The following is a 20,294-nucleotide window of genomic DNA, read 5'->3' on the forward strand; positions in this document are numbered from 1 at the left end:
GTAGCTGGGATTACAGGCATGGGCCACCACGCCTGGCTAATTTTCGGGTTTTTTTTGTTGTTGTTTGTTTGTTTGAGACGGCGTTTTACTCTGTCACCTAGGTTGGAGGGCAGTGGTGCGACCTCAGCTCACTGCAACCTCTGCCCCCTGGGTTCAAATGATTCTCCTGCCTCAGCCTCCTGAGTAACTGGGATTACAAGGTGCCCGACACCACGCCTCGCTAATTTGGTTTCTTTTGTTTTGTTTTGTTTGTGTTTGTGTTTTTGAGACGGAGTCTTGCTCTGTCACCCAGGCTTGAATGCGGTGGCATGATCTCAGCTCACTGCAACCTCCGCCTCCCAGGTTCACGCCATTCGCCTGCCTCAGCCTCCTGAGTAGCTGGGATTACAGGCGCCTGCCACCACACCTGGCTAATTTTCGGGTTTTTGTTATTTGTTTGTTTGTTTGAGACAGAGTTTTAGTCTGTCACCTAGGTTGGAGTGAAGTAGTGTGATCTCAGCTCACTGCAACCTCTGCCCCCCGGGTTCAAGCGATTCTCCTGCCTCAGCTTCCCGAATAACCGGGATTACAAGGCGCCCGCCACCATGTCCGGCTAATTTTGTTTGTTTGTTTTTGCTTTTTTGAGACGGAGTCTCGCTCTGTCGCCCAGGCTGGAGTGCAGTGGCACGATCTCGGCTCACTGCAAGCTCTGCCTCCCGGGTTCACGCCATTCTCCTGCCCCGAGAAACTGGGACTACAGGCGCCCGCCACCATGTCCGGCTAATTTTTTGTGTATTTAGTGGACACGGGGTTTCACCATGTGAGCCAAGGATGGTCTCGATTTCCTGACTTTGTGATCCATTTGCCTCAGCCTCTCAAAGTGCTGGGATTACAGGTGAGAGCCACCGCATCCAGCACCCGGCTAATTTGTGTGTGTGTGTGTGTGTGTGTGTGTGTGTGTGTGTGTGTGTGTTGTTTTTTGTGTTTTTTTTTGAGACAGACTCTCGCTCTGTCACCCAGGCTGGGTGCAGTAGCACTATCTTGGCTCACGGCAAGCTCCGCCTCCCAGGTTCACACCATTCTCCTGCTTCAGCCTCCCAAGTAGCTGGGACTACAGGCGCCCACCACCACGCCTGGCTAATTTTTTTTTTTTTTTTTTTGTATTTTTAGTAGAGACGAGGTTTCACTGTGTTAGCCAGGATGATCTTAATCTCCTGACCTCATGATCCGCCCACCTCGGACTCCCAATGTGCTGGGATTACAGGTGTGAGCCACCGTGCCTGGCCTAATTTTTGTATTTTTAGTAGAGCTGGGGTTTCTCCATGTCAGCCAGGCTGGTCTCGAACTCCTGACCTCAGGTGATCCACCTGCCTCAGCCTCTCAAAGTGTTGGGATTACAGGTGTGAGGCACCACGCCTGGCAATGGGTTCTTACATATCAGCCTCCTAGGCATGGAACAGGGTGGAGGAAGATGAAGGGTGGCCTGTATCCAAAGATACACCACTCAGTTCTCCTTCTTCCCCCTCTACCTGCAAACACTTCAGACTTCCATCACTGTCTGAGGCTCTCCCCATCAGCTCCTGCCCCACTGTCCCTCTGTCACTCACAGGTGTCTCCCCCCATGAATCTCTTGTACTTTCAACTCCATCTCAGCATCAGCTTCTCAGAGGACCTGAACTGATGCAAGGGGCACGTCTTCGTCAGCTTGCACTGTGTATTAGTCAAGGCTCACCAGAGAAACAGAACCAATAGGATATATATAGACACAGAGAAGGAGATCTATTATGAGAGATTGACTCATGTAATTATGGAGGCTGAGAAGTCCCACAATCTGCCATCTGCAAGCTGGAGACCCAAGAAAGCTGGTGGTGTGATTCCAGTCCAAACTCAAAGGCCTGCATACCAGGAGAGCAGATGGGGTAAGTCCCGGGTCTGAGACCAAAGGCCTGAGAACCAAGATCGCCAGTGTCTGAGGACAGGAGAAAAGGGATGTCCCAGCTGGAGCAGAGAGAATGAATTTAACCTTCCTCTGCCTTTCGGTTCTAGCCATGTCCTCAATGGATAGGATGATGCCCACCTACATTAGGGAGGGTGGATCTTCTCTCCTCAGTCTACTAAAACAAACACAAATTTCTTGCAGAAACAGCCTCACAGACACATACAGAAATTATGTTTCACCAGGTCTCTGGGTATCCCTTAGTTAAGTTGATAACACAGAATAAACATCACAGGCTGCCATAAGAAAATACCATAAATGGGCCGGGCGCAGTAGCTCACACCTGTAATCCCAACACTTTAGGAGGCCAAGGCAGGTGGATCACTTGAGGTCAGGAGTTTGAGACCAGCCTGGCCAACATGGTGAAACCCTGTCTCTGCTAAAAATACAAAAATTAGTCAGGTATGGTGGTGGGCACCTGTAATCCCAGCTACTTGGGAGGCTGAGGCAGGAGAATTGCTTGAACCCAGGAGGTGGAGGTTGTAGTGAGCCAAGATCATGTCACTGCACTCCAGTCTGGGCAACAGAGTGAGACTTTGTCTCAAAAATGACAACAACAAAGAAAATACCATAGACTGAGTGGCTTAAACAACAGAAATTTCCTTCTCACACTTATAGAGGCTGGAAGTCCAACAGCAAAGTGTCAGCAGAGTTGGTTCCTAGTGAGGACTCTCTTCTTGGCTTGCAGACGGCCACCTTCTTGCTGTGTCCTCACATGGCCTTTCCTCTGTGTGCTTGAAGAGACAGATCTCTGGCATCTCTTCCTTTTCTTATAAGGACACCAGTTTTATTGGATTAAGGCCTCACCCTGATGACCCCACGTAACTTTCATTACCTCTTTAAAGGCCCTATGTCCAAATACAGGCACATTGGGGGTTAGGACTTCAACATTTTAATTTGGAGGGGCACAATTTAGTCCATAATGGGACAAATGAAAAACATTCAGCACACAGCCAGCCTGCAAGCTCCCCAGGTACATATAGACTCACAGACCTTTCGTGAATAGGGGCTGGATCTCCTCATTAGCTTGTAGATCAAGGACAGGAGGGCTGGAGTGCGGGTCTGCTGGGCTGCACACAGTGTCTAGTACATGTATGGATGGGGTGTTTGGGAAGAGCTGTCAGAAGTCCCCCAAAGGTGTAATTAATGCAGGACAGTGTTCCAGAGCTAAAGATCATCCCCCACCCCCATGACATGGGTTCCCAAGCCCCTGACCATCAAGGTTGTCCAGAGGCAGCTGCATAAGGAATAAGAAAGCCCCAGTGGGTGGTGCACCAGCCCAGCTCTCCACCTCTCCAAGTCCAGGCTGAGCAGACATGGGTGACTGCTTTCTGGTTCTATATTTGGTCAGGAGGAGGATTTCCTGTCCTTGAAAAAATTCCTAAGATCCTGGGAAGATGTGAAAGCACGGCAAATTGAGGGGGGCAGGGAGGGGAAGGAATCCTATGCAGACAGTTCAACTCAAATGAGAGGAGGACAACTAGGACCCCAAGTTGCAAAGTTTGGCTGCAAAACCAGAAGCTTGTGATGGAGCCCCACACCCCAGGGAGACAGGAGAGCATGGTAGGTGCATATTTAAATTAAATCCAGCAGTCCAGGCACAGTGACTCATACCTATAATCCTGGCACTTTGGGAGGCAAGGCGGGCAGATCACTTGAGGTCAGGAGTTCAAGACCAGCCTGGCCAACATGATGAGATCCTGTCTCTAATAAAAATAGGAAAATCAGCCGGATGTAATCCCAGCTACTTGGGAGGCTGAGGCAGCAGAATCATGTCAACGTGGGAGTCAGAGGTTGTACTGAGCCGAGATCACCACTACTGCACTCCAGCCTGGGTGACAGAGAGAGACGCCTATAATCCCAGCACTTTGGGAGGCCAAAGCAGGTAGATCACGAGGTCAAAAGATCAAGACCATCCTGGCCAAGATGGTGAAACCCCGTCTCTACTAAAAATACAAAAAATTAGCCGGGCTTGGTGGCGCGTGTCTGTAATCCCAACTACTCAGGAGACTGAGGCAGGAGAATCACTTGTTCATCTGCTGCTGGTTTGCATGTGAAATGGCACAACCACTTTGGAAAACAGTTTTTATTTTATTTATTTATTTATTTATTTATTTATTTATTTATTTATTTTTGAGACGGAGTCTTGCTCCGTCGCCACACTGGAGTGCAGTGGCACGATGTCCGCTCACTGCAAGTTCACTAAACGCCTCCCGGGTTCATGCCATTCTCCTGCCTCAGCCTCCTGAGAAGCTGGGACTACAGGCGTCCGCCACCACGCCCGGCTAATTTTTTGTATTTTTAGTAGAGACGGGGTTTCACCATGTTGGCCAGGATGGTCTCGATCTCCTGACCTCGTGATCCACCCGCCTCGGCCTCCCAAAGTGCTGGGATTACAGGTGTGAGCCACCGCGCCTAGCCGGAAAACAGTTTTTAAAATAAAGTTACTTTGGGAGGCTGAGGCGGGCAGATTGCCTGAGGTCAGGAGTTTGAGACCAGTCTGGCCAACATGGTAAAACCTTGTCTCTACTAAAAATACAAAAAAATTAGCCAGGTGTGGTGGTGTGCGCCTGTAATCCCAGCTACTCACCAGGCTGAGGTAGGGGAATCGCTTGAACCAGGGAGGTGGGGGTTGCAGTGAGCCAAGATCACGCCACTGCACTCCAGCCTGGTTGACAGAGTGAGACTCCATCTCAAAAAATAGACAAAATAATTAATTTAAAAAAATAAAGTTAGACTTACCATTCATCCTAGCAATTCCATTGCTATATATTTACCCAAGAGAAATGAAAGAATATGTCCATATAAAGACTTGTTGGCAGGCCGGGCGCGGTGGCTCAAGCCTGTAATCCCAGCACTTTGGGAGGCCGAGGCGGGTGGATCACGAGGTCAGGAGATCGAGACTATCCTGGCTAACATGGTGAAACCCCGTCTCTACTAAAAATACAAAAAACTAGCCGGGCGTGGTGGCGGGCGCCTGTAGTCTCAGCTACTTGGGAGGCTGAGGTGGGAGAATGGCGTGAACTCGGGAGGCGGAGCTTGCAGTGAGCCGAGATCACGCCACTGCACTCCAGCCTGGGAGCACAGCGAGACTCCATCTCAAAAAAAAAAAAAAAGACTTGTTGGCAAATGTTCAGAGCAAATTTGTTCAATTATTGCTGAAAAACTGGAAACAATCAAAATATTTCCAGACAGGAGAATACAAATTAAGGCCCATCCATAGGATGGAGTAATTTTATTTTTTTTGAGGCAGAGTCTCGCTCTGTCACCCAGGCTGGAGTGCAGTGGTGCGATCTCGGCTCACTACAAGCTCCGCCTCCCGGGCTCACGCCATTCTCCTGCCACAGTCTCCCGAGTAGCTGGGACTACAGGCGCCCGCCGCCACGCCCGGCTAATTTTTTGTATTTTTAGTAGAGATGGGGTTTCCCTGTGTTAGCCAGGATGTTCTTGATCTCCTGACCTCGTGATCTGCCCACCTCGGCCTCCCAAAGTGTTGGGATTACAGGCTTGAGCCACTGTGCCCGGCTAGGATGGAGTAATTCTTAGCAACAAAAAGGAACAAACTACTGATTCACACAATGTTGATAAATCTCAGAATGCACGATGCTGAGTGGAAGAGAGACCACACTGTGTGATTTTATTTATCTGAAAGTTTGCAAAAGGCTCAACTAATCTAGGGTGATAGAAATCAGAATAGTAGCCAGGTGCAGTGACTCACACCTATAATCCCAGCACTTTGGGAGACCGAGGTGGGCAGATCACTTGAGGCCAGGACTTCAAGACCAGCCTGGCCAACAAGTTAAAACCCCATTTCTACAAAAAAATACAAAAATTAGCCGGGTGTGGTGGCGTGTGCCTGTAATTTCAGCTACTTGGGAGGCTGAGACACGAGAATTGCTTGACCCTGGGAGGTGGAGGGTGCAGTGAGCTGAGATCGTGCCACTGCACTCCAGCCTGGGTAACAGAGTGAAACTCTGTCACACACAAAACACAAAAAAAGAATTCAGGAGAGTGGGCCTGACCCCATGGCTCACACCTGTAATCTCAGCACTTTGGGACGCTGAGACAGGAGGATCGCTTGAGGCCAGGAATTCAACACCAGCCTAGGTAACAGCAAGATCCTGTCTGTCTTCACAAAAAATACAAAAATTACCTGGGCTTGGTGGTGAGGGCCTGTAGTTCCAGCTACTCAGAGGCTGAGACAGGAGAATCGCTTGAGCCTAGGAGGTAGAGGCTGTGGTGAGCTATGGTTGCACCACTGTACTCCAGCCTGGGCAACAGAGCAAGACTCTGTCTCTAAAAAGAAAAGAAAAGAGGCTGGGTGCGGTGGCTCACTCCTGCAATCCCAGCACTTTGGGAGGCTGAGATGGGCGGATCACAAGGTCAGGAGACTGAGACCATCCTCGCTAACACGGTGAAACCTCGTCTCTACTAAATAACACACATACACACAAAATTAGCCGGGCGTGGTGGCGGGCGCCTGTAGTCCCAGCTACTCGGGAGGCTGAGGCAGGAGAATGGCGTGAACCCAGGAGGTGGAGCTTGCAGTGAGCCGAGATTGCACCACTGCACTCCAGCCTGAGTGACAGAGCGAGACTCCGTCTGAAAAAAAAAAAAAAGAAAAAAAAAAGAAAAAGAAATCAGTGGAGTGTTTGTGGGTGGGGAATGGATGAAGGAAGATTGATTTCTGGGCCGTCTGAATGGAAATGTTCCTTACTTTGATGGGGTGGGGGCAGGGGGTCGTGCATGCAAATAATACGTACAGGCATGGGACTTCACCGCATGTAAATTAACCCTCAATAAAGTTCCAGGAAAAGTAATTCCAATTCCAGCGACCGGATTTTGGAGTTCGGAGGCTAGCCTGCAAGCCTTGCTGGTGGGTGGTATGTGGGGGTGACAGGAAACCCCCAGGCCTCCCCTCTTTAGGGAAGTGGGAGCCTCGCCCTTGCCCCCCTCCGGGACGAGCGGGCAGATCTAAAAGCTTCCCTACCGCGGCCCAGGCGGTCGATAGCAGACTCCCAGGCTCCGTTTCTGCCTGCCCGGCAGCCCAGGCCATTCCCGCCAGCCCAGCCCCCGGGAGGGGACTGGAGTTGGGCGGAGCCTCCTCCCCTGCCGCACGCCGGGCTCTGCTCTCCCTCCCCGGATGCCCCTCCTTCTCTATCCCCAGATGTCTCAGCCACTGAGATTCCCCTTGTACCGGAGGCTGGCTGGAGGGGAAGACCCAGGTGACTGCGCTTTGGAGGCTGGACCATCGTGGGGCCTGTCTGTGCCCACTTTTACCCCATTCAAGAGTTACCAGGGCCAGGCGCAGTGGCTCAGGCCTGCAATCCCAGCACTTTCAGAGGGCAAGACAAGAGGATCGCTTGAGCCCAGGAGCTTGAGAACAGCCTGGGCAACATGGTAAGACCCCATCACTATATTAAAAAAAAAAAAAAAAAAGAAAAAGAAAAGAGGCTGGGCGCGGTGGCTCACACCTGTAATCCCAGCACTTTGGGAGGCCAAAGCGGGCAGATCACGAGGTCAGGAATCCCGGCCAACATGGTGAAACCCCGTCTCTACTAAACACACACACATTACCCGGGTGTGGTGGTGGGCGCCTGTAATCCCAGCTACTCGGGAGGCTGAGGCAGGAGAATTGCTTGAACCTGGGAGGTGGAGGTTCCAATGAGCTTAGATCACGCCACTGCACTCCAGCCTGGGCGACGAGCAAGACTCCGTCTTGGAAAAAAAAAAATTTTCTCATCATCCATCCCCTCACCCTTCTGAGTCTCTATTGTCCATCTTTTCATTCTCCATGTCCATGTGTGCTTAGATTTCAGCACCTACTTAGGAGTGATAACATGCAGTGTTTGACTCTCTGTGTCTGGTTAGTTTCACTTAAGATAATGGCCTTCAGCTCTATCCATGTTGCTGCAAAAGAACCATTCTTTTTTTTTTTTTTTTTTTTTTGAGAAAGGGTCTCCGTCTGTCACCCAGGCTGGAGTGCAGCGGCACAATCTTGGCTCACTGCAACCTCTGCCTCCTGGGTTCAAGCGATTCTCATGCCTCAGCCTCCCTAGTAGCTGAAATTACAGGCGCATGCCACCACGTCTGTCTCATTTTTGTATTTTTAGTAGAGACAAGGTTTTACCACGTTGGCCAGCCTGGTGTTAAACTCCTGACCTCAGGTGACCCATCCGCCTCAGTCCCCCAAAAAGCTGGGATTACAGGCGTGAACCACTTAATTTTTAAAATTATATTGCATTAAAATATTTATCTCAATGACTAAGTTTTTTGATACCCTCTTAAATTATGCACCCAAGGCTCGAGCATGGTGGCTCACACCTGCCATCCCAGCACTTCGGGAGGCCAAGGTGGGAGGATTGCTTGAAGCAAGGAGTTCGAGACCAGCCTAGGTGGCAAAGTGAGACCCTGTCGCTACGCACACAAAAAAGTGATATACTCAAAGCCAGCCTGAAGCAAATCCCTCACGGGTCTCAGCCTGGTCATACACACAATATGCAAAGACACACAAAGACACACGCACTGGCTGGGCGTGGTGGCTCACGCCTGTAATCCCAACACTTTAGGAGGCGGAGGCTGGTGGATCACCTGAGGTCAGAGTTCGAAACCACCCTGGCCAACATGGTGAAACACCGCCTCTACTTAAAAAAAAAAAAAAAAAAAAATCTGGGCTTGGTGGTGCTCCTATAGTCCCACCTACTCAAAAGGCTGAGGAAGGAGAATCAATGAACCTGGGAGGCAGAGGTTGCAGTAACTGAGATCTCACCACTGCACTCCAGCCTGAGCAACAGAGCAAGACTATGTCTCAAAAACACACACACAAACATACACACACACACACATACACATGAGTTCATACATATACACTTTTTTTTTTTTTTTTTGAGACAGGGTCTCTCTTTGTTGCCCAGGCTGGAGTGCAGTGGCACCTGATCATGGTTCACTGCAGCCTCAACCTTCTGGGGTCAAGTGATCCTCCCACCTCAGCCTCCCCAGTAGCTGGGACTACAGATGTATGCCACCACACCTGGCTAATTTTTGTATTTTTGGTAGAGATGGGGTTTCGCCATGTTGCCCAGGCTGGTCTCAAATTCCTGGGCTTATGCGATCTACCTGCCTTGGCCTCCCAAAGTTCTGGGATGACAGATGCACACATATACACTACAACCACTAATGGAAATAAAATCAAGCTAGAGGGCCGGGCCCGGTGGCTCACACCTGTAATCCCAGCACTTTGGAAGGCTGAGGCCGGTGAATCACCTGAGGTCAGGAGTTCAAGACCAGCCTGACTGACATGGTGAAATCCCGTCTCTACTAAAAATAGAAAAAAATTAGCCAGGCGTGGTGGCGCATGCCTGTAATCCCAGCTACTTGGGAGGCCGAGGCAGGAGAATCGCTTAAACCCAGGAGGCAGAGCTTGCAGCAAACCAAGATTGTGCCATTGCACTCCAGCCTAGGATACAAGAGCAAAACTCTGTCTAAAAAATTTAAAAAAAAAAATCAAGCCTAGTGGATTGGAAATACCACTTTCCCTGTCTTCCTTCATCCTTTCCTTAGTCACTATCTAGACATCCTTGTTACTGGGAGTCTGGGTTACATTAACCAGAACCTTAAAGAGAAAAATACTGTAATTGCAAAAATGACCAGCCTTTTAAAATGGAACAAAAGAGACTAGAAAATATCAGAACCCACTGCACAGTAGACGTATGACTATGACTTCCTGAAACTTTTGTTTTTAGTTCCAAACCTGGGTAGAAGACCTACATTGCAATGTAAAAAATTAATTCTTTGGCCGGGCACGGTGGCTCAAGCCTGTAATCCTAGCACTTTGGGAGGCCGAGACGGGTGGATCACGAGGTCAGGAGATCGAGACCATCCTGGCTAACACAGTGAAACCCCATCTCTACTAAAAAATACAAAAAAACACTAGCCGGGCGAGGTGGCGGGCGCCTGTAGTCCCAGCTACTCGGGAGGCTGAGGCAGGAGAATGGCGTAAACCCGGGAGGCGGAGCTTGCAGTGAGCTGAGATCCGGCCACTGCACTCCAGCCTGGGTGACAGAGCGAGACTCCGTCTCAAAAAAAAAAAAAATTAATTTTTTGATTCACGATCAAAGTACTTGAAAGATGGGGTTATGATGTTTGAAATTGGTTTTCTTTTTTTTCAATTAATATATCCCAGAGGTCACGCTGTGTCAATGAATATAAGTTTTAGCACTTGAATTTTCTTTTTTTTTTCTTTGAGACTGAGCCACCTTATCACCCAGGCTGGAGTGCAGTGGCGAGATCTCGGCTCACTGCAACTTTCACCTCCTGGGTTCAAGCGATTCTCCTGCCTCAGCCTCCCAAGTAGCTGGGATTATAGGTATCCACCAACACACCCAGCTAATTTTTGTATTTTTAGTAGAGACAGGGTTTCACCATGTTAGCCAGGCTGGTCTGGAACTCGTGACCTCAAGTGATCTGCCCGCCTCAGCCTCCCAAAGTGCTGAGATTACAGGTGTGAGCCATCGTGCCCAGCTTTTAATTTTCTTTTCTTTGTTGAGACAGGGTCTTATTCTGTCACCCAGGTTGGAGTGCAGTGGTGCAATACGCAGCTCACTGCAGCCTCCACTTCCTTGGGCTCAAGCAAGCCTCCCCCCTCAGCCTCCCAAGTAACTGGGAGTACTGACGTGTGCTACCCTGCCTGGCTAATTTTTTTTAGTTTTTGTAGAGTTGAGATCTGGCTACGTTGCCCAGGCTGGTCTTGAACTCCTGGGCTCAGGCGATCTTCCCACCTGGGCCTCCCAAAGTGCTGGGATTACAGGCATGAGCCACCATGCCCAGCCCACTTTCATGTAGCCAATAAACCCCATCTCTACAAAAAATCCCCAGAGCCCGGGTACCTCAATTGTTTCCAGCCTCTTTTTTTTTTTTGAGGCAGAGTCTCGCTCTGTCACCCAGGCTGGAGTGCAGTGGTGCGATCTCAGCTCACTGCAAGCTCCGCCTCCTGGGTTCACGCCATTCTCCTGCCTCAGCCTCCTGAGTAGCTGGGACTACAGGTGCCCGCCACCTCGCCCGGCTAGTTTTTTGTATTTTTAGTAGAGACGGTATTTCACCATGTTAGCCAGGATGGTCTCGATCTCCTGACCTCGTGATCCGCCTGCCTCAGCCTCCAAAGTGCTGGGATTATAGGCGTGAGCCACCGCGCCTGGCCTCCAGCCTCTTTCAATGCTTTTCTTCATGATGATAACAGCAAGCACCCTCTATGTGCCTAGCAGAAAGCTAAGCATTTCACACACTTTGCCTCATGGAGTCCTCATGAGAGGCCTATTTTACCGATGAGAAAATCTGGGAATTTTAACAATAAACCATATGACTCAGGTCACACAGCTTGAAGGTGGTGAAGCCAGAATTCGAACCCTGGCTGTCTGATTCCAGAGCTCTTAACCACCCTGCGTTATTATTTTCTTTTCTTTTCTTTTCTTTTTTTGAGACGAAGTCTCGCTCTTGTCCCCCAGGCTGGAGTGTAATCTCGGCTCACTGCAACATCTGCCTCCCAGGTACAAGCAATTCTCCTGCCTCAGCCTCCCGAGTAGCTGGGATTACAGGTGCCCGCCACCATGCCTGGCTAATTTTTGTATTTTTAGTAGAGATGGGGTTTCACCATGTTGGCCAGGCTGGTCTCGAACTCCTGACCTCAGGTGATCCGCCTGCCTCAGCCTCCCAAAGTGCTGGGATTACAGGCGTGAGCCACCACTCCTGGCCTATTCTTTATAGTTCTCTGCCTATTTGACTGATTATCTCCCTGACATAAGTTCCTAGGGGTGGATTTGCTGGGTCAGAGAATCCACACACTTAAAAGTTTAATACTAATATCTAGAACGCCCTCCCAAAAAAGTTGTATTGTGGCCGGACATGGTGCCTCACATCTGTAATCCTAGCACTTTGGGTGGCCGAGGAGGGAGGATCACTTGAGCTCAGGAGTTTGAGACCAGCCTGGGCAAGTTGTGAGACCCCATCTCTACAAAAAGTTTTTTAAAAATTAGCTGGGTGTGGTGACGTGTACCTGTAGTCAGCTATTTGGCAGGCTGAGGTGGGAGGATTCCTTAAGCTTAGGAGGTTGAGGCTGCAGTGAGCCATGACTGTGCCACTGCACTCCAGCATGGGTGACATAGTGAGACCCTGTCTCAAAAAAAAGTTGTGTCAATTTAAACTACCATGACCACGCTCAAGTGTGCAGTCCCAAAACTTCACACACACTCATAAGCTTGACAAGCAAAAGTGATTCTTCAGCTGAAAGGTCAGATTGAGCATCTTTACAGAGATTTGTTAAGCTCTCTCATTCCTTTGTGAACCCCCTATTCAAGACCTGTGCCAATTTCACATTTGGGATGTTTGTCTTTTTTTTTTTATTATTGATTCATGTATGCTTTTTGTATATTAAGGCTCTTAATGATTTGTCTGCCATATACATGGCAAACAATCTAATCTCCCCTGATCTTTTATTTTCCTTTTCTTTCTTGAGACAGAGCATTACTCTGTTGCCCAGGCTGGAATACAGTGGCACCATCATAGCTCACTGCAATCACTGCAGTCTCAACCTCCTGGGCTCAAGCCATCCTCCTGCCTCAGCCTCCTGAGTAGCTGGGACTAAAGGTGCGTGCCACCATGCCCAGATAATTTTTTTTAAATTATTTTTATAGAGATGGGGTCTCACTATGCTGCCCAGGCTGGCAATCTCCTCTGATCAGAGACTCCCTTGAGGAAGTCCAGCTAGATCTCCTTTTATTGCCCAGCTGGCCTCAATGAACATTGCTTTTCTGTCTAGGCCTCATTGTAGGTTGCATTTTATTGGTGGTTCCTCAAGAAACAAAAGCAGAGACTTTGAGGTCTTATGAACCTCAGTCTTACCCAGAACACTTGAAGTACCCTTCAGCTTTCCATGACAAGAAAGCTCAGGCCCTGGAGCCAGAAGCCACGGCTTTGTGTCTGGATCCTGTAGTTCACTGCTATGGCTCCAGTTTCTGATTCCTCCAAGTTAAGATGGGTTGGTAAATTCGGCCACGCAGAATGCGCTTCAAGCCACGCCCACTGTGTGTCAAACCATGCCCACTGTACATAAACCACACCTTCTCATTTAGCCACGCCCACCTTCGAGTGGAGAGGCGTGATTAGAGCTTTACAGAGAAGTGAAGCGCGGAAACAGTGAGGAACCTGGGCCAGGGGGAGGAGGAAGGAGAAGATCCCCTGGCCTCGATGGCTGGCGATTCCTTCATGCCCCCAGCACCCACCTGGTTAAAGAAAGAAGGATGGCCAGGAGCAGTGACTCACTCCTGTAATCCCAGCACTTTGGGAGGCCGAGGCAGGCAAATCACTTTAGGCCAGGAGTTCGAGACCAGCCTGACCAACATGGCAGAACCCCATCTCTACTAAAAACACAAAAATCACCCGGGTATGGTGGTGTATGCCTGTAATCCCAGCTACTCAGGAAGCTGAGGCACGAGAATCGCTTGAACTCAGCAGGCAAAGGTTGCAGTGAGCCAAGATCACACCACTGCACTCCAGCCTAGGCAACAGAGCAAGACTCTGTCTCAAAAAAAAAAAAAAAAAGAAAGAAAGAAAAAGAAAATAAAAAAAGAAAGAAGGAGGCACTTGGCTACTATATTCCACCTTTCTCCTCACCCACTTTTTTTTTTTTTTTTGAGATGGAGTCCTTCTTTATCATCCAGGCTGGAATGCAGTGGCACAATCTCAGCTCACTGCAACCTCCGCCTCCCGAGTTCAAGCGATTCTCCCGCTTCAGCCTCCTGAGTAGCTGGGATTACAAGCATGCACCACTACATCCGGCTAATTTTTCTATTTTTAGTAGAGATGGGGTTTTGCCATGCTGGTCTCTAACTCCTGACCTCAAGTGATCCGTCTGCCTCGGCCTCCCAAAGTGCTGGGATTACAGGTGTGAGCCACCACACCCGGCCCTCACCCACTCCTTAAAATATCCCTACCAGGGTCTGTGGTTTATCTGTGCCTCAGTGTTCTCATCTGTAAAATGAGGATAATTTTAAGGATTATCTGAGTTAGCATCTGTGAAGGGGTTAGAATGTTACCTGGCACATAGTAGGTACTCAATAAACGGCATCACTGATATGGTTCCACGGATGGTTGTACTATTATTAGGAATAAAGTGTGGGATGGAAAAACGTGGCTCTGGGCACCTGGAACCAGCCCCAGGGGCAGGCGGGGCTCTGCACAGGCTCTTTACCCCATGCCAGCAGGAGGACCCTTTGGGGGGAAACTGAGGCACTGATAATCCCTTGCCTTATCAGGCTGATAATCCCAGCCCTGAGTCCTTCTCACCCATGCCCAGAGCCTCAGAGCCCGGCAAGGTGCCCCAAGAGAAAGCCACACTTCTGAACTGCGCTGCCTGGCACAATTACCGTTTTCATCCTCATTAAACTACATTTTCATTCTAATTAGAGTTCCACCGCCTCCCAGAGAGAAGGGCCGATTACTTTTCAGCATCATTAACACTGGCTCCCTCCCCACTTTCCTCCTCCCCAGCCCAGGCTCCCACTACACCAGGGCATTCTCTCTCTCTCTCTCTCTCTCCCCGCTTCACCCCATGGACCAGAGAAAAGCAACAGAACATTTATTGTTGCCTCCTGGGTGCCAAGCTGGATGCTAGGAACCTTCCTCCACAGCCTCTTCACCTTATCTTGGCCTGGTCTAATTTTCTTTTTTCCCCCAATACTAACCCCTTTTTGTTGTTTTGTTTTGTTTTGTTTTGTTGAGACAAAGTCTTACTCTGTCGCCCTGGCTGGGGTGCAGGGGCATGATCTCAGCTCACTGCAACCTCTGCCTCTCGGGTTCAACTGATTCTCCCACCTCAGCCTCCTGAGTAGCTAGGATTACAGGCACGCACCACCACCTGGCTAATTTTTATATTTTTTTTTTAGTAAAGAGGGGGTTTCACCAGGTTGGCCAGGCTGGTCTCAAACTCCTGATCCCAAGTGATCCACCTGCCTCGGCCTCCCAAAGTGCTGGGATTACAGGTGTGAGCCACTGCGCCAGCCCCCCTTTGAACATGGTCTATGCTTTATTCGTTCTTTTTATCCTCTGTCTCCCCCTCCCCAGAATGTCAACACCCACTCATGTCCCCCAAGCACTCCTGGGCACGCTAACCCCACAGCTTCTAAGAACCAGCTCCCGAGAAGTGGCTCTGGTTGCTGAGTGGGTGGAAAGTTCTGGAGAGGAAACACTCTCCTGGAGCGGTCCTTGATCAATGGCTGATGGGAATGGGTGGATAAATATCCCAGCTCCCTCGCCCCTAGGTGGGAACCCTCGGAGTGTGTTCTATTTGGTTTCAGCATTCTCCAGCACAATTGAATTGCCCACAGTGGAAACTGGCTCATAAACACCCTTCATTGGCTACCTGCCCTTCCCTTCCTCACTCCCCTTCTCCCCTACCCATGTTTACTGAGATCATCTCTCAGATCAACCATATCCTAGATCTCCCAGGCCCTTTGGAGTTCAGGCAAACCACATCTCAGAGAGGGACTCAACACCCAAGGAACAGGTTAAGAAAGCCTCTGCAAGACCAGGCATGGTGGCTCATGCCTGTAATCCAGGCTCATGCCTGTAATCTGCTTTGTGAGGCAGAGGCAGGAGGATCATTTGAGGCCAGGAGTTCAAGACCAGCCTGGCCAACATGGTGAAACCCCACCTCTACTAAAAATACAAAAATTAGCTGGGCATGGTGGCTCATGCCTGTATTCCCAGCTAGTTGGGAAGCTGAGGCAGGAGAATCACTTGAACCCAGGAAGCAGAGGCTGCAGTGAGCCGGGATCATGTCACTGCACTCCAGTCTGGGCAACAAAGCGAGACTCCACGTCAAAAAAAAGACCAGCCTGGGCATCATAGTGAGATCCCATCTCTTAACAAAAAAAATTAGCTGAGCATGGTAGTGCATGCCTGTAGGCCCAGCTGTTTGGGAGGCTGAGGTGGGAGGATCACTTGAGCCCAGGAGTTTGAGGCTACAGTGAGCTATGATCGCACCACTGTACTCCAGCCTGGCTGACAGAGACCCCATCTCTTAAAAAATAAAATAAAACAGGCCGGGCGTGGTGGCTCACGCCTGTAATCCCAGCACTTTGGGAGGCCGAGGCGGGCGGATCACAAGGTCAGGAGATCGAGACCACGGTGAAACCCCGTCTCTACTAAAAATACAAAAATTTAGCCGGGCGCGGTGGCGGGCGCCTGTAGTCCCAGCTACTCTGGAGGCTGAGGCAGGAGAATGGTATAAACCCGGGAGGCGGAGCTTGCAGTGAGCCGAGATCATGCCACTGCACTCCAACCTGGGGGACAGAGCGAGACTCCGTCTCAAAAAAAATAAATAAATAAAAAATAAAATAAAATAAAATAAAATAAAATAAAATAAAACAAAATAAAGAAAGCCTCCGTGCCTCTCTCACTCTGGACAAGACCACTATTATGACCAGAAGGCAGCATCGCTGGGCAGCTATGACCTATATTTGAAATAAATTCTTAGAAAGGTTCCATTTGGAAGGGAGTGTAACCTGCATAGCACTTTTGGGGAGCAGCTTGGCAGAGTGCATTAAAATGTGAAGTGCAGGCCGTGTGCAGTGGCTCATGTCTGTAATCCCAGCACTTTGGGAGGCTGAGGCAGGTGGATCACTTGAAGTCACGAGTTCGAGGCCAGCCTGGCCAACATGGTGAAACCCCATCTCTACTAAAAACACAAAAATTAGCTGGGCTTGGTGGTATGTGCTTGTAGTCCCAGCTACTCAGGAGGCTGAGACAGGAGAATCGCTTGAACCCAGGAGGCAGAGGTTGCAGTGAGCAAAGATTGCACCACTGCACTCCAGCCTGGGCGAGGCGACAGTGTGAGACTCCGTCTCAAAAAAAAAAAAAAAAAAAAAAAAGTGAAGTGCAGCCAGGTACAGTAGTTCACGCATGTAATCCCAGCACTTTTGGAGGCCAAAGTGGGAGGGTTGCTTGAGCCCAAGGCTTCAAGACCAGCCTGGGCAATATAGCAAAACCCTGTCTCTACAAAAAAATATACAAAATTAGCCAAGCATGGTGGTGCTCACCTGTAATCTTAGCTACTTGGGAGACTAAGGTGGGAGGATCCCCTGAGCCCTGGAGGTTGAGGCTGCAGTGAGCTATGATTGCACCACTGCACTCCAGCCTGGGCAACAGGGCAAGACCCTGTCTAAAATAAATAAATAAATAAATAAATAAATAAATAAATAAATAAATAAATAAAGACACCAGTCATATTGGATTTAGGGTCCACCCTAATCCAATGTGACCTCACATTAACTTAACTGATTACATCTGCAAAGACCCTGTTTCCAAATAATTCATTCAGGAGAACTGAGGGTCAGGACTTCAACATATATATATATTTTTTGAGACAAGAGTCGCTCTGTCACCCAGGCTGGAGTGCAGTGGCACAATCTCGGCTCACTGAAAGCTCTGTCTCCCAGGTTCACGCCATTCTCCTGCCTCAGCCTTCTGAGTAGCTGGGACTACACGCACCCGCCACTGCGCCTGACTAATTTTTTGTATTTTTGGTAGAGACGGGGTTTCACCATGGTCTCAATCTCCTGACCTCATGATCCGCCCGCCTCGGCCTCCCAAAGTGCTGGGATTACAGGCGTGAGCCACTGCGCCTGGCCAATATTTTTTTTTTTTTGAGACGGTCTCGCTCTGTTGCCCAGGCTGGAGTGCAGTGGCATGATCTCCACTCACTGCAACCTCTGCCTCCTAGGTTCAAGTACTTCTTGTGCCTTAGCCTCCTGCACGCCACCACGCCCGGCTAATTTTTGTATTTTTGGTAGAGATGGGGTTTCATCATGTTGCCTAGGCTGGTCTCAAACTCCTGACCTCAAGCAATCTACCCACCTCAGCCTCCCAAAATGCTGGCATTACAGGCATGAGCCACTACACTCAGCCTTCTGTTTTTTGTTTTTTGTCTTTGTTTTTAATAGAGATGGGGTCTTGCTATGTTGCCCAGACCAACCGCAAACTCCTGGCCTCAAGCAATCCTCCTGCCTCAGCCTCTCGAAATTCAAATTATAGCCTGGAAACAGGCATGAGCCACCGCACCAGAATCAACATATCTTTTTTCGTTTTTTTTTTTTTCAAGACACAGTCTCACTCTGTCACCCAGGCTGGAGTGAAATGGCGCAATCTCAGCTCACTGCAACTTCTGCCTCCCGGGTTCAAGCGATTCTCTTGCCTCAGCCTCCTGAGTAGCTGAGACTACAGGCAAGTGCCACCACACCTGGCTAATTTTTGTATTTTTAATAGAGACGGGGTTTTGCCATGTTGGCCAGGCTGGTCTCCAACTCCTGACTTCTGGTGATCAGCCTGCCTTGGCCTCCCAAAGTGCTGAGATTACAGGCATGAGCCACCGCACCTGGTCGACAGCCCCATTTTACAGACAGAAAACTGATACCCAGGTACATGGATTCTCTGTGAGCAGATCACACAGCTGGTAAGAGGCAGAGCTGGTCTCAGTGGCTGCTGAGCCCTTACGTGTATGTGACATGAAACCCAGATGGTCATTTATGTATTCCAACAACCTTGCAAGGCAGAAAATACCTTCATGTTATAGATGAGGAAACGGAGGCAAGGAGCAAGTAAGCAACTTGCCTGAGGTCAGGTGGGTGCCAGAGTAGGGACTGGAGCCTCGGGAACTGACTATGGGACCCTCTGGGGGACCACGGGCTCCATCTCCTGGGCGGTGGAATGAGGGTCTCTTTCAGCACAAATGTTCCATAACCACAGGGAAAAACAGGGACTGCAGCCTATTCCCCCAGGACTGGGCAATGGAGAAACCCTGACTGGTTAAGACCTTCCAGGTAGGCCAGGCGTGGTGGCTTACACCTGTAATCCCAGCACTTTGAGAGGCTGAGGTGGGCAGATCACAAGGTCAGGAGTTCGAGATCGGCCTGGGCAACATGAGACCCCCCCATCTCAAAAAAAAAGAAAAAAGACATTTCAGATGGGACTACACATAGGCCCTGCTCTTGGCCCAGGCAGCAACTGCCACGCTCTGGGGACCTGAGTCAGCTTCTAGGTATTTCAGAGCCCGAGGATCCACCAGAGCCACTCTCACCGCACAGGGGTTATTCATGAATGCTAATTACTATCTGTGTTCACAGAGCCAGCCAGGCCCCTGGGCCTGGAACATCCACAGGAGGAAAGTACAAGAACCCCAGCACCCTGCCAAGCAGCAGGGACTCTTCAGACGCCCGAGGGCTGGTTTGCCCAGAGCCAGCTGGGAAGGACTCATGGTGACGAGAAGGGGAAACTGAGGCACTGCTGAGCACCAACAGTCCTGGAGAGCTTTAAGAATGGTTGCCATCTGAGGCCAGGCACAGTGGTTCATGCCTATAATCCCAGCACTTTGGGAGGCCAAGGCAGGCGGATCACTTGAGGTCAGGATTTCGAGACTTGTCAGGCCTCTGAGCCCTAGCTAAGCCATCGTGTCCCCTGTGACCTGCACGTAGACATCCAGATGGCCTGAAGCAACTGAAGATCCACAAAAGAAGTGAAAATAGCCAGTTCCTGCCTTAACTGATGACATTCCACCATTGTGATTTGTTCTGGCCCAACCCTAACTGATCAATGTCTTTGGAACAATACACCCTCCCTACCCTTGTGATAATGTACTTTGTGATACTCCCCCGCCCTTATGAATGTACTTTGTACCATACACCCTCCCCACCCTTGAGAAGGTACATTGTAATATTCTCCCCGCCCACCTTGAGAATGTACTTTGTACAATCCACCCCCTCCCTGCAAAAAGATTGCTCCTGGCCAGGCGCGGTGGCTCACGCCTGTAATTCCAACACTTTGGGAGGCCGAGGCGGGTGGATCACGAGGTCGGGAGATGGAGACCATCCTGGCTAACACTGTGAAACCCCGTCTCTACTAAAAATTAACAAAAAATTAACCAGGCGTGGTGGCATGCGCCCGTAGTCCCAGCTACTCAGGAGGCAGAGGCAGGAGAATGGCGTGAACCTGGGAGGTGGAGCTTGCAGTGAGCCGAGATCGCGCCACTGCACTCCAGGAAAAAAAAAAAATTGCTCCTAATTCCACCACCTATCCCAAACCTATACGAACTAATGATAATCCCACCACCCTTTGCTGACTCTCTTTTCGGACTCAGCCCGCCTGCACCCAGGTGATTAAAAAGCTTTATTGCTCACACAAATGCTGTTTGGTGGACTGTCTTCACATGGACGTGTGTGACAGAGACCAGCCTGGTCAACATGGTGAAACCTTGTGTCTACCAAAAATACAAAAA

General features: G+C 49.7%; 1 long non-coding RNA gene across 1 annotated transcript; it reads left to right on the forward strand.

Moving 5' to 3' along the window:
- Positions 1-7,093: 7,093 nt before the first annotated feature.
- LOC112611821 lies at positions 7,094-19,646 on the forward strand. Its single transcript, XR_003116778.1, has 2 exons — positions 7,094-7,375; positions 19,147-19,646. It is a non-coding gene; the product is annotated as an uncharacterized LOC112611821 (long non-coding RNA).
- Positions 19,647-20,294: the final 648 nt, after the last annotated feature.

Source organism: Theropithecus gelada, chromosome 19 (genome assembly GCF_003255815.1).
Source record: "Theropithecus gelada isolate Dixy chromosome 19, Tgel_1.0, whole genome shotgun sequence".
Classification (NCBI taxonomy): Eukaryota; Metazoa; Chordata; class Mammalia; order Primates; family Cercopithecidae; genus Theropithecus; species Theropithecus gelada.